We start from the raw sequence: 10,523 nt of genomic DNA, 5'->3' as shown, positions 1-10,523 counted from the left end.
TAGCAGATATACAAGCTCATAGCGCGGCACCGAGTGCCGCGCTACGAGCTTGTAGATCTGCTATTTTTGAAAAATCGTGAAAATGTGTGCAAATCTTTGAATATATATATTTTTAAAGCCAACATTTTTAACTCAAATCTTTGCTTCTGGGGGTCCCTGGAACAAAATATTTTGATGGGGGTCCGCGGCCAAATACATATAATTCTGGGGGTCCTTGACATGAAAAAGATTGAGCACCACTGATATGGAAACATACGTTTTTCAGAATAATGTTGGGATTTAGGAGACATGTAGAATCGGCTTCAGGTCTCAATGGGTTAATAGAGATCAACGCTCTTATGAAAGTGGAGGAGTAAGGGAGGGGGGGAGGGGGAGCGAAATGGGAACACGGGTGGGTGGACAGGGAGTGAAGGCCGGGGCGGGGGGGCGGAGGGGCGGGGAGGGGACGGCACTAATGAGGGAGATGATGGCACGGAGTTGCGGTCGGTTGCGCCGTGGAGGGCAAGGCAGAGGGAGGAAGAGAGCTTGAAAGGAGGGAGGAATAGAATGGAGAGAGGGGGGGGGGGTATTTGGAGACTACGGCGGGGGAGAGTGAAATCGAAGTAGTAACAAGCTGGGCGTTAACCCATTAAGACCTGAGGTTTTTTGAAAGTTTTGAAATTTTGAAACATTTTGAACAAAAAAATCTAAAACATTTTCTTTCAAGATTTTTTTTTCAAGATTTTTTTCAAAAATAGCAGATCTACAAGCTCGTAGCGCGGCACTCGGTGCCGCGCTATGAGCTTGTATATCTGCTATTTTTGAATAGCCAAAGACATCTAAAGTGACACAGATGCGTTCCAGGTATCAATGGGTTAAAAGTAAAAGGGACAAATGATTGTTTTACGGAAAGAGAGCCACCTTCCTTCCTCTCTACAGGTGGAGACTAGTCTGTAATAAGTGTCTCGGATAAAAGGCGGGCAATTTTATCTTTATCGATTTGATTCTTGCAACTTACATAATGATCAACGCTGTTATGAAAGTGGAGGAGTAAAGGGGGGAGGGGGGGGGGGGGCTTTGTGAACCGTGCGAGATGGAAAATAATCCGCACACACACTTCCTTCATAACCTTGAGAGGCGAAAACACTCTCGAGCAGCACTTTTGCAACCTTGGGGCTTAGAAATGGGAAGTTCTTTTTTGACGCAAAGGTAATTGATTGGCCCTTTGTTAGGAGCTGGCTTTATTTGCGGATCGTTTATGGGAATATTATGCAGGCTATAGTCACTGATGTTTATCATTGTGACATTTTGTACGTTTGCACAAGCACCTGCAGGCAGTGAGTGGGAAAAGTGCTCAACTGTTTTGCTTAAGTAAAAGTATCAATACTGCAATGCAAGAAGTACTCCGTTACAAGCAATAGTCCGGAATTCAAAATTTACTTGAGTGAAAGTACAAAAGTATTGGTATCAAAATGTATTTAAAGTACCAAAAGTAAAAGTACTAAAATGTTTGAAAATAGCAGATCTACAAGCTCACAACGCGTCGCGATGCGACGTGTTGTGAGCTTGTAGATCGGCTATTTTCAAATATCCTAGGTTTAAAATAGGGCTAAAGCGGTTAATGTATCTTTTATAATGTAATAATTGATAATTGCAAAGTATAGTAACTAAAGTTTTCAAATAATTGTAGTGGAGTAAAAGTGCAATATTTGCCTCTGAGATGTAGTGGAGTAGAAGTAAAAGTATTGGAAACTGGAAATACTCAAGTAAAGTACAAATATCTAAAAATTTTACTTAAGTACAGTACTTAGTTACTTTCCACCACTACCTGCGGGTGCATATGAGATGTTTTTGTTACGTTCTCTGTTACCACTGACAGCAGTGGAGCTCTTTGCACTCTTATATATATTCTCTTCTGTTTGATTAACTGTACTTGTGGGTTTGTGGATTTGCTGATAATATTTGCTCTCCTCTACTGTATTGATTCTGTTCCATATCAGCAAATAAAGAGAAGAGTGGTGTATGTTTAGCATATTTGCAGAATTTTCTTCTTCATAATAAAATCATATATTTGAAACCAGAGTCTAAGAATGGCTTATATTATTTGACTGAATCGTAACAATTCAATTAACAGTAACAATAGTAATAACAATAACAATAGCTTTTCTAAGTACCCAAAAGTCGCCTTACATAAAAGAAAGGAAGGAATCAACTTTATTAACCCATTAAGACCTGGAACGCATCTGTGTCACTTTAGATTTCTTTGGGCTATTCAAAAATAGCAGATATACAAGCTCATAGCGCGGCACCGAGTGCCGCGCTATGAGCTTGTAGATCTGCTATTTTTGAAAAATCTTGGAACAGTTCCTTAATGGGTTAAGAAAAAAACAAAAACAATAAAAGAAAGTACAAAACTAAATAGTCGATAAAAGGTTAGGAATAGGTTGGAGAGCTGCCCACCCATTAGCCAATTTTAATGTAGGATAGCAAATGTGATGACTTGTGTTTTAACCAACTCCAAAGAAGCCAAAGACAAATATCCACAATCAGGGTTGCCAGATCTGCTTATTATAAGTTCCCCTCAAGATTCTATTTGAAAATAGCCGATCTACAAGCTCACAACGCGTCGCATCGCGACGCGTTGTGAGCTTGTAGATCTGCTATTTTCAAATAGCTGATGTACATGTTAAAGTGCTGTGGCCCATAGTTGCTTCTTTTGGGCTGGTTTTCCTAGACCTGGTTGCTTGTTTCTCTCACAGAATCTGGCAACACTGTCCACAATGTGCCCAATAAAGATGATCTCATCTTATCTTATTTAGTCGACTCCCCAAATTAAACAGGCCTACTCTCTCTGAACTCTCTATTCTCAGAACTCAGCCTTAATCCCCTGACAGTCGAGAGAAAAAAAAACTGAGGATCTTTCCGCCTGAGTTTTTTAGGCATTACTTTGAATTCGGTTATACCTTTCAAGCTTCCCTGCCTGTTGAGAAAACACAACGGATCTCACTGTTGATCTCCAACGTCTCCCCGTCGCGCTCAGGTGCACCAAACGTGGGTTGCTGTCACCGCCGGTGACATCAGTTTTTTTTTGCTATCCATGTCATTTCATTCCACAAGATAAATCCCGCGTGCTGAGAATAGCAGTCGGGGGGGTGGCCTTTCTCTTCAGAACCACATATCCCTGGATGAACTCTGCAGAATGGTAAAGTAACTAAGTACATTTACTCAAGTACTGTACTTAAGTACAATTTTGAGATATTTTTTACTTTACTGGACTATTTCCAGTTTTCAGTACTTTTACTTCTACTCCACTACATTTCAGAGGCAAATATTGTACTTTTACTCCACTACAATTATTGAAAACTTTAGTAACTACGGTAGTTACTTTTAAGATATAAATGATTATATTGTGAAACATACATTAACCAATTTAGCCCTATTTTTCGCGTTGTGAAATCTTGTAGATCTGCTATTTTCAAATATTTTGTTACTTTTACTTTTGGTACTTTTTGAATTCTGGACTTTTACTTTTCTATATTGCAGTATTGGTACCTTTACTTAAGTAAAGAATTTGAGTACATTTTGATGCCAATACTTTTGTACTTTTACTCGAGTACATTTTGAATTCTGGACTTTTACTTTTCTATATTGCAGTATTGGTACCTTTACTTAAGTAAAGAATTTGAGTACATTTTGATGCCAATACTTTTGTACTTTTACTCGAGTACATTTTGAATTCTGGACTTTTACTTTTCTATATTGCAGTATTGGTACCTTTACTTAAGTAAAGAATTTGAGTACATTTTGATGCCAATACTTTTGTACTTTTACTCGAGTACATTTTGAATTCTGGACTTTTACTTTTCTATATTGCAGTATTGGTACCTTTACTTAAGTAAAGAATTTGAGTACATTTTGATGCCAATACTTTTGTACTTTTACTCGAGTACATTTTGAATTCTGGACTTTTACTTTTCTATATTGCAGTATTGGTACCTTTACTTAAGTAAAGAATTTGAGTACTTTTTCCACCACATAACCCTGGATGAACTCTGCAGAATGGAGCTACGTCTCTGGCATCGCTTTCTTGCATTAGCGAGGAAAATAGCCGATCTACAAGCCCACGACGCATTGCGTTGTGATGCGTTGTGAGCTTGTAGATCCGCTATTTTCTGTGAAAATAGTTAGTGTAGAACAGAGCGGAAAACAGGAGGGGGCCTATAGTTTAGAGCCCGGGGGGACTCTGGTCAATTAAGTATAGTGGGCAGCCAACATGGCAGGGAGCAGTTAGTTAGTGTCTTGCTTCGACACAAGGAGGAGGGTGTGTGTGTGCGTGTGTGTGTGCGTGTGTGTGTGTGTGTGTGTGTGTGCGCGTGCGTGCGTGCGTGCGTGCGTGCGTGCGTGTAAGAGCTGACTGAATAACAGCTGGACCTAATTACAACCATAATTTTGTTGCGGCAGGTTCCATATTTCTACCATATTGTTATTGTTGTTTTGGCTGTTTTTCATATTTGACTCAATATGTTTTAGCCCGCAGTTTACACACTCATTCACCCTAAAGGACCCGCAATAGAAATAAACTCTTTCTGAGTTCATCCTTTTGTTAGTGGTCAAAAGGATTTTTTTCACCACTCGTTTTGACATAATATGCCAAAAAAAAAACTCTATCTCGGGTCAACTGACGTATAGTTGCAGTTCACATCGTTCATAAAGGATGGTCAAGCTCGCTGGCTATCATATATTTGATATTTTATTCGCAGACTGAATCCATTATATCCATATATTATAAAAGCCAAGCACGTTTTGTTACACCTTGACTCCTTGGCACCCCGCTGACTCTTTGTCCAGATTCTCATCCCAGAAATCCATACCCTTAACTCCACTCATACTGTAAATCCTCACCTCTTGCTTCTTATTGCAGCTTCCCATGATGATCCTACAGTATCTCACTGGATGGAATATAGTTTCAACCACCTTCCATTTGCCCTTTCCTTCTCCCTATGTAACATTCCACCTCTAGCTTAATTCATTAAGACCAGGAACGCATCCGTGTCATTTTTTAGATTTCTTAGCTTGTAGATCTGCTATTGTGCAAAAAAATCGGCTAAATTTGTTCAAATATTTGAATATATGTATTTTTTTAAAGCGAACATTTTAACTCAAATCTTTGCTTCTGGGGATTTTTACAAATGTCTTTTTTTTTAATATTTATGTTGCTATTATATCAGTGTTCCTCAAACTTTGTTCATGTCAAGGAGCCCCAAAATGATATGTATTTGGCCACGGACCCCCATCTCAAAATATGTTGTTCCAGGGACCCCCTCAGAAGCAAAGATTTGGGTACAAAAAAGTTTGTTTTAAAAAATATATATATTCAAAGATTTGCACACACGTTCACGACTTTTCAAAAAATAGCAGATCTACAAGCTCGTAGCGCGGCACTCGGTGCCGCGCTACGAGCTTGTAGATCTGCTATCTTTGAATAGCCAAAAAAAATCTTAAAATGACACAGATGCGTTCCCGGTCTAAATGGGTTAATTCATATGCACACACTGTCCATATCCAAGCCTCGTCCGTTCAGATTTACCTCGGGGGCATATAGTTCTTTTACTGGCTCTCCGTGTTTGACCACATCACATTCCCATATGAATCGGACAAATCCACCAGACCAATTTTCCAGCCATTCGTTCTATATAATCCCAGTCAGAGCACGTTATCACATCCTTCACAAGCTTTACACCTACTGCATGTAAATCATCGTCCAAGATTTTCCTGAAGCTCATACTCAAAACTGCTCTTGTACATCTTTTGGGGGCTCAACGGAGCCCTAAGAAGATGCGATTATGCCTCCAACCCTGAGTTTCGCTCCTTGGGGTTCCCTGCATCATCTTTTTGCCACACTGTGGCCATTACACCGTGTTCATAACATGACATACTGTATATTCGACCAACCTTAGCATCCCTATTCTGGGCATGCATAATAGGCCAAAACATTCAGTGAAAACAGGTGAGCATCCTGTGAAAATAGCGGATCAACTAGCTGGTAGATCATTTAATTTTGGTGAAGAGATTTGTTATACAGGAGGAAAACTAGAGGGCCAAGTACAGATCTCTGGGGGACCCTGCATGGTAAATAAACTGGCATAAACTGCCAACAGAAAGTTCGGAAACGTAACTTCGGTCGATTATTTCTCCCCTACAATAATACCAATTGGTGTTAATGTGTTTTATATAATTTTTATCGTTGATTAATCACCTTTACACGAGGTACAGCTTGTAAGGATCGGGCACTCGTGGAATGAGCAACACAGCCAAAATTCCCCAATATGCTTCTGTTGGTAATCACTCCTGTTTTGAGCGACCTGCGAGCAAAAACCTGCTGGTCACAGGTGTGTGACTGGCACCTGAGCATGGGTTCTGCAACTTTGTTGAGTTTGTGTATGCTCCCAGTACGTATAAACTACTTAAAAATAAACTACATTGTTACAGTATATATGTGTGACATGTTTGTATTGAATGAAACACGTGCAGTGAGTGGTTGCGTACATGCATTGTATAGGGCAGCGTTTCCCAACCGCCGTTTCGCGGCCCTTTACTGCTTCGCCTGAGAGGGCTGGGTGTGCCGTGTAAATACATACCAAAAAGGTTGGGAAACACTGCCCTATAGTATAGGGGATATCAATAATCCAGTATAGGGGATATCAATAATCCAGTGAAACACAACTCTTGGACAACTCACTCTTTCTCCAGCTTGTTTATCTCTCTCATCCACTAGTAAACAAAGCCTCTCTCCAGAGCATTGTTGGCTACTGGAGCTAGATGCCCTTCTATGTGCCTGTTGCCCCTACCAACTGTCTGTGAGCACAACAACAAAACATAACAAAAACATGCATTCAGTTCCAACAACAGGTACGTGAGCAAGTGCACATGGTCAAAACATAATGAGCGGGCGTGTGCGTGCATGCACAGCATATAAAGATAGTACAGAAAATAGGCTTACTGTATCTGCGCACTGAAAAATAAACAAATATTTAATTCGTTTATTCACAAAGCGTGTCGGTCACTTAAACTACTTCAGATATATTTTCTCCTTTTTACAGTTATTTATTTATTCTGCCACTGAACCCAATTGGGTTGCATGTGCACACCAGTACACACACACACACACACACACACACACACACACACACACACACACACACACACACACACACACACACACACACACACACACACACACACACACACACACACACACACACGCATTCAGAGAATAAGCATAGGCTGTAGAGACGCTCTCATATAACCTTGAAACTTTGTCCACCATTCTAAGTGCTGGCGAGGTTATAGCCACTATACTGTAGCCTGGTAAACCCTCCCTCCGGAAATCTCATTTCCATTTGATTTCAGGAGTGAGTCTGGCCTGATAGCCCATTCTGCATTATTGGCTGTGGGCTGGAGTTGGGCGGGAGTAATACCGTTGACTGACAACCCCTTCAGCCAATGATCGTTTTTCCCCTTCAGCCAATCAGCAGTTCACCAGACTAATGTGACGCAACAGGACTTTTGAGACGGCCATGCCCAAAATAGGTTGCCTTATTCGGATACATGTGTGTCACTGCCCGCCCCTACCGGTTCTCTAAAAACATTTTTTTTAAATAGGCTCTGTCATGATTAATTGACCACATATATGAAGTTAAACAATTAAATTCTATCCAAATGATATCTTATAAGTAAATTCCGTGCCTCAAAATAGAAGTTGGAGAGCTTTTTGAAGTAAAAAAAACAGCGGAGAAAATAGCGCACAGACAAGATGGCTGCCGTTCGTGTTTTGTCGGCTGCATTCAGGCTGCACTCGGTGCCATTCGGGCTCACTCGAACTCGCCACCTGATTGGCCAACTGTCGCTGTCAATCACAGAACGATGTGCGACGACGCTGATAGGCTCGTCCATTTGGTGTACACAGCCAATATTGCAGAATGGGCGATCAGGCCAGACTCACTCCTGAAATCAAATGGAAATTAGATTTCCGGAGGGAGGGTTTACCAGGCTAACTATACTGGCCCTGCCGTCCTTTTTGCCACTTCTCTGCCACCACACAAAATCCTCACCGGGGGGGGGGGGGGGGAGCAACAGCTTCATCCTTTTAATTTTCTCCTCTGTTGCCTTGTAACCCCTAACGCTGCGCCATGGTACCATCGCTTATTACCATAACCATGCTCATAATGCCTGCAAATTTCATTACGCTTGTCTGTTGAAGTTATGGTTTGGGGTTTTATGTGGTTTTTATTATTGGTGTGAGGCTGACCGTGGGCCGCCGTTAATAACGGCCGAGGCGGCGGTTTTAACAATGACACTCCATTAACGGGTGCATGCGCCACGGAGCACAGCCTGGATAATGTTATTAACCCATTGAGACCTGAAGCCGATTCTACATGTCTCCTAAATCTCAACAGTTTTCTGAAAAACGTATGTTTCTATATCAGTGGTGCTCAATCTTTTTCATGTCCAGGACCCCCAAAATGATATGTATTTGGCCGCGGACCCCCATCAAAATATTTTGTTCCAGGGACCCCCAGAAGCAAAGATTTGAGTTAAAAATGTTCGCTTTAAAAATATATATATTTCAAAGATTTGCACACATTTTCACGATTTTTCAAAAATAGCAGATCTACAAGCTCGTAGCGCGGCACTCGGTGCCGCGCTATGAGCTTGTAGATCTGCTATTTTTGAATAGCCCAAAGTGTAAAATAATGCTTTTTAGCTCAAATCTAAAAATGACACAGTTCCAGGTCTTAATGGGTTAAACTGATTATTCAAGCTCTCTCTCTACGGCCTTGCCTCCTCATGTGGGCCATCCTTCGTTGGGTGCCCGCTTTAATACTCTTCTACTATGCATCTCCCTCTGCAACTCTGCAAACTTCTGCACCCCCCCTAGGCCTGGGTCAACACTAGGACCTTGGGATTGGGCAGAAAATGGCTGCACTTATTGAGAGAAAATCCATGTCCAGTCAACTGAAATGCCAGCGAGCACCGTTTTGTTTTGCCCTTTGAAGCAGTCATGGGCGAGAGGCTTCTGTCCCCTCTCTGTTGACATTGGACTATACTGCTTAATTTATGCTTGGTTGTGCACCAAAAATAGCAGATCTCCAAGTTCACCCACAGAGTGATGTTACAATAGTTTTTTTTCAGCAGCAACGATGTAGCAGCTACTGTAGGTCTGTCCCTGGGCTATAGGGCTGGTTGTGAAGGGAGCAGTGGTGGAAAAAGTAGACTCAAATGTTTTACTTAAGTAAAAGTATCGATACTGCAATGTAGAAGTACTCTGTTACAAGTAAAAGTCAACATTTACTTGAGTAAAAGTACAAAAGCATTGGTATCAAAATGTACTTAAGGTACCAAAAGAAAAAGTACTAAAATGCTTGAAAATAGCAGATCTACAAGCTCACAACGTGTCGCGATGCGACGCGTTGTGAGCTTGTAGATCGGCTATTTTCAAATAGCCCAGGTATGAAATAGGGCTAAAGTGGTGAATGTATGTTTTATAACGTAATAATTTATATCTGCAAAGTAACAAGTAACTAAGTTTTCAAACAATTGTAGTGGAGTAAAAGTACAATATTTGCCTCTGAGATGTAGTATATGAGTAGAAGCAAAAGTACTGAAAACTGGAAATACGCCAGTAAAGTAAAAGTCCCTCAAAATTGTACTTAAGTACAGTACTTGAGTAAATGTACTTACGGTAGTTACTTTACACCACTGGAAGGGAGACGTCATGTGTAGCTCCCATGCAGTAGCTTTTTCAACCTCCGTGTTGTCTCATGGATGATGCTTTTTGAACCTCCGTGTTGTCTCATGGATGATGCTTTTTTAACCTCTGTGTTGTCTCATGGATGATGCATCGGACCAACTACTTACAGTAGGTTGGTGGAGCAGAGGAGAGAATGCTGACCTGCAATGCCCTCGACCCATTAAGACCTGAGGCCAATTCTTACAACAAATGTCTTCTAAATCCTAACTGTTTTCTGAAAAACGTATGTTTCTATGTCAGTGGTTCTCAAACGTTTTCATGTCAAGGACCCCCAAAATTACGTGTATTTGGCCGCCGACCCCCATCTCAAAATATGTTGTTCCAGGGACCCCCCAGAAGCAAAGATTTGAGTTAAAAATGTTCGCTTTAAAAGAATATAAATATATGAATGTGCACACATTTTCTCGATTTTTCAAAAAATAGCAGATCTACAAGCTCGTAGCGCGGCACTCGGTGCCGCGCTATGAGCTTGTAGATCTGCTATTTTTGAATAGCCCAAGTGTAAAATAATGCTTTTTAGCTCAAAATCCAAAAAATGACACAGAGGCGTTCCAGGTCTCAATGGGTTAAGGGCACAGTCACGGGACATAAGAGTCCCACGTGACCTTTCTGTACATCAGTCTTTTACAATTGAAAATTCTACATTTTGGGGTTGAAATTGGCTAACAGCTAGAAACGCACTCGAGGGAGATGCCACACCGCCCACATGCTGTGTCAGTGGGTCAACTCCATT

The sequence above is a fragment of the Gymnoscopelus braueri genome (genome assembly GCF_963280865.1).
Source record: "Gymnoscopelus braueri genome assembly, chromosome: 4".
NCBI lineage: Eukaryota > Metazoa > Chordata > Actinopteri > Myctophiformes > Myctophidae > Gymnoscopelus > Gymnoscopelus braueri.
This window is presented reverse-complemented; position numbering follows the sequence as displayed.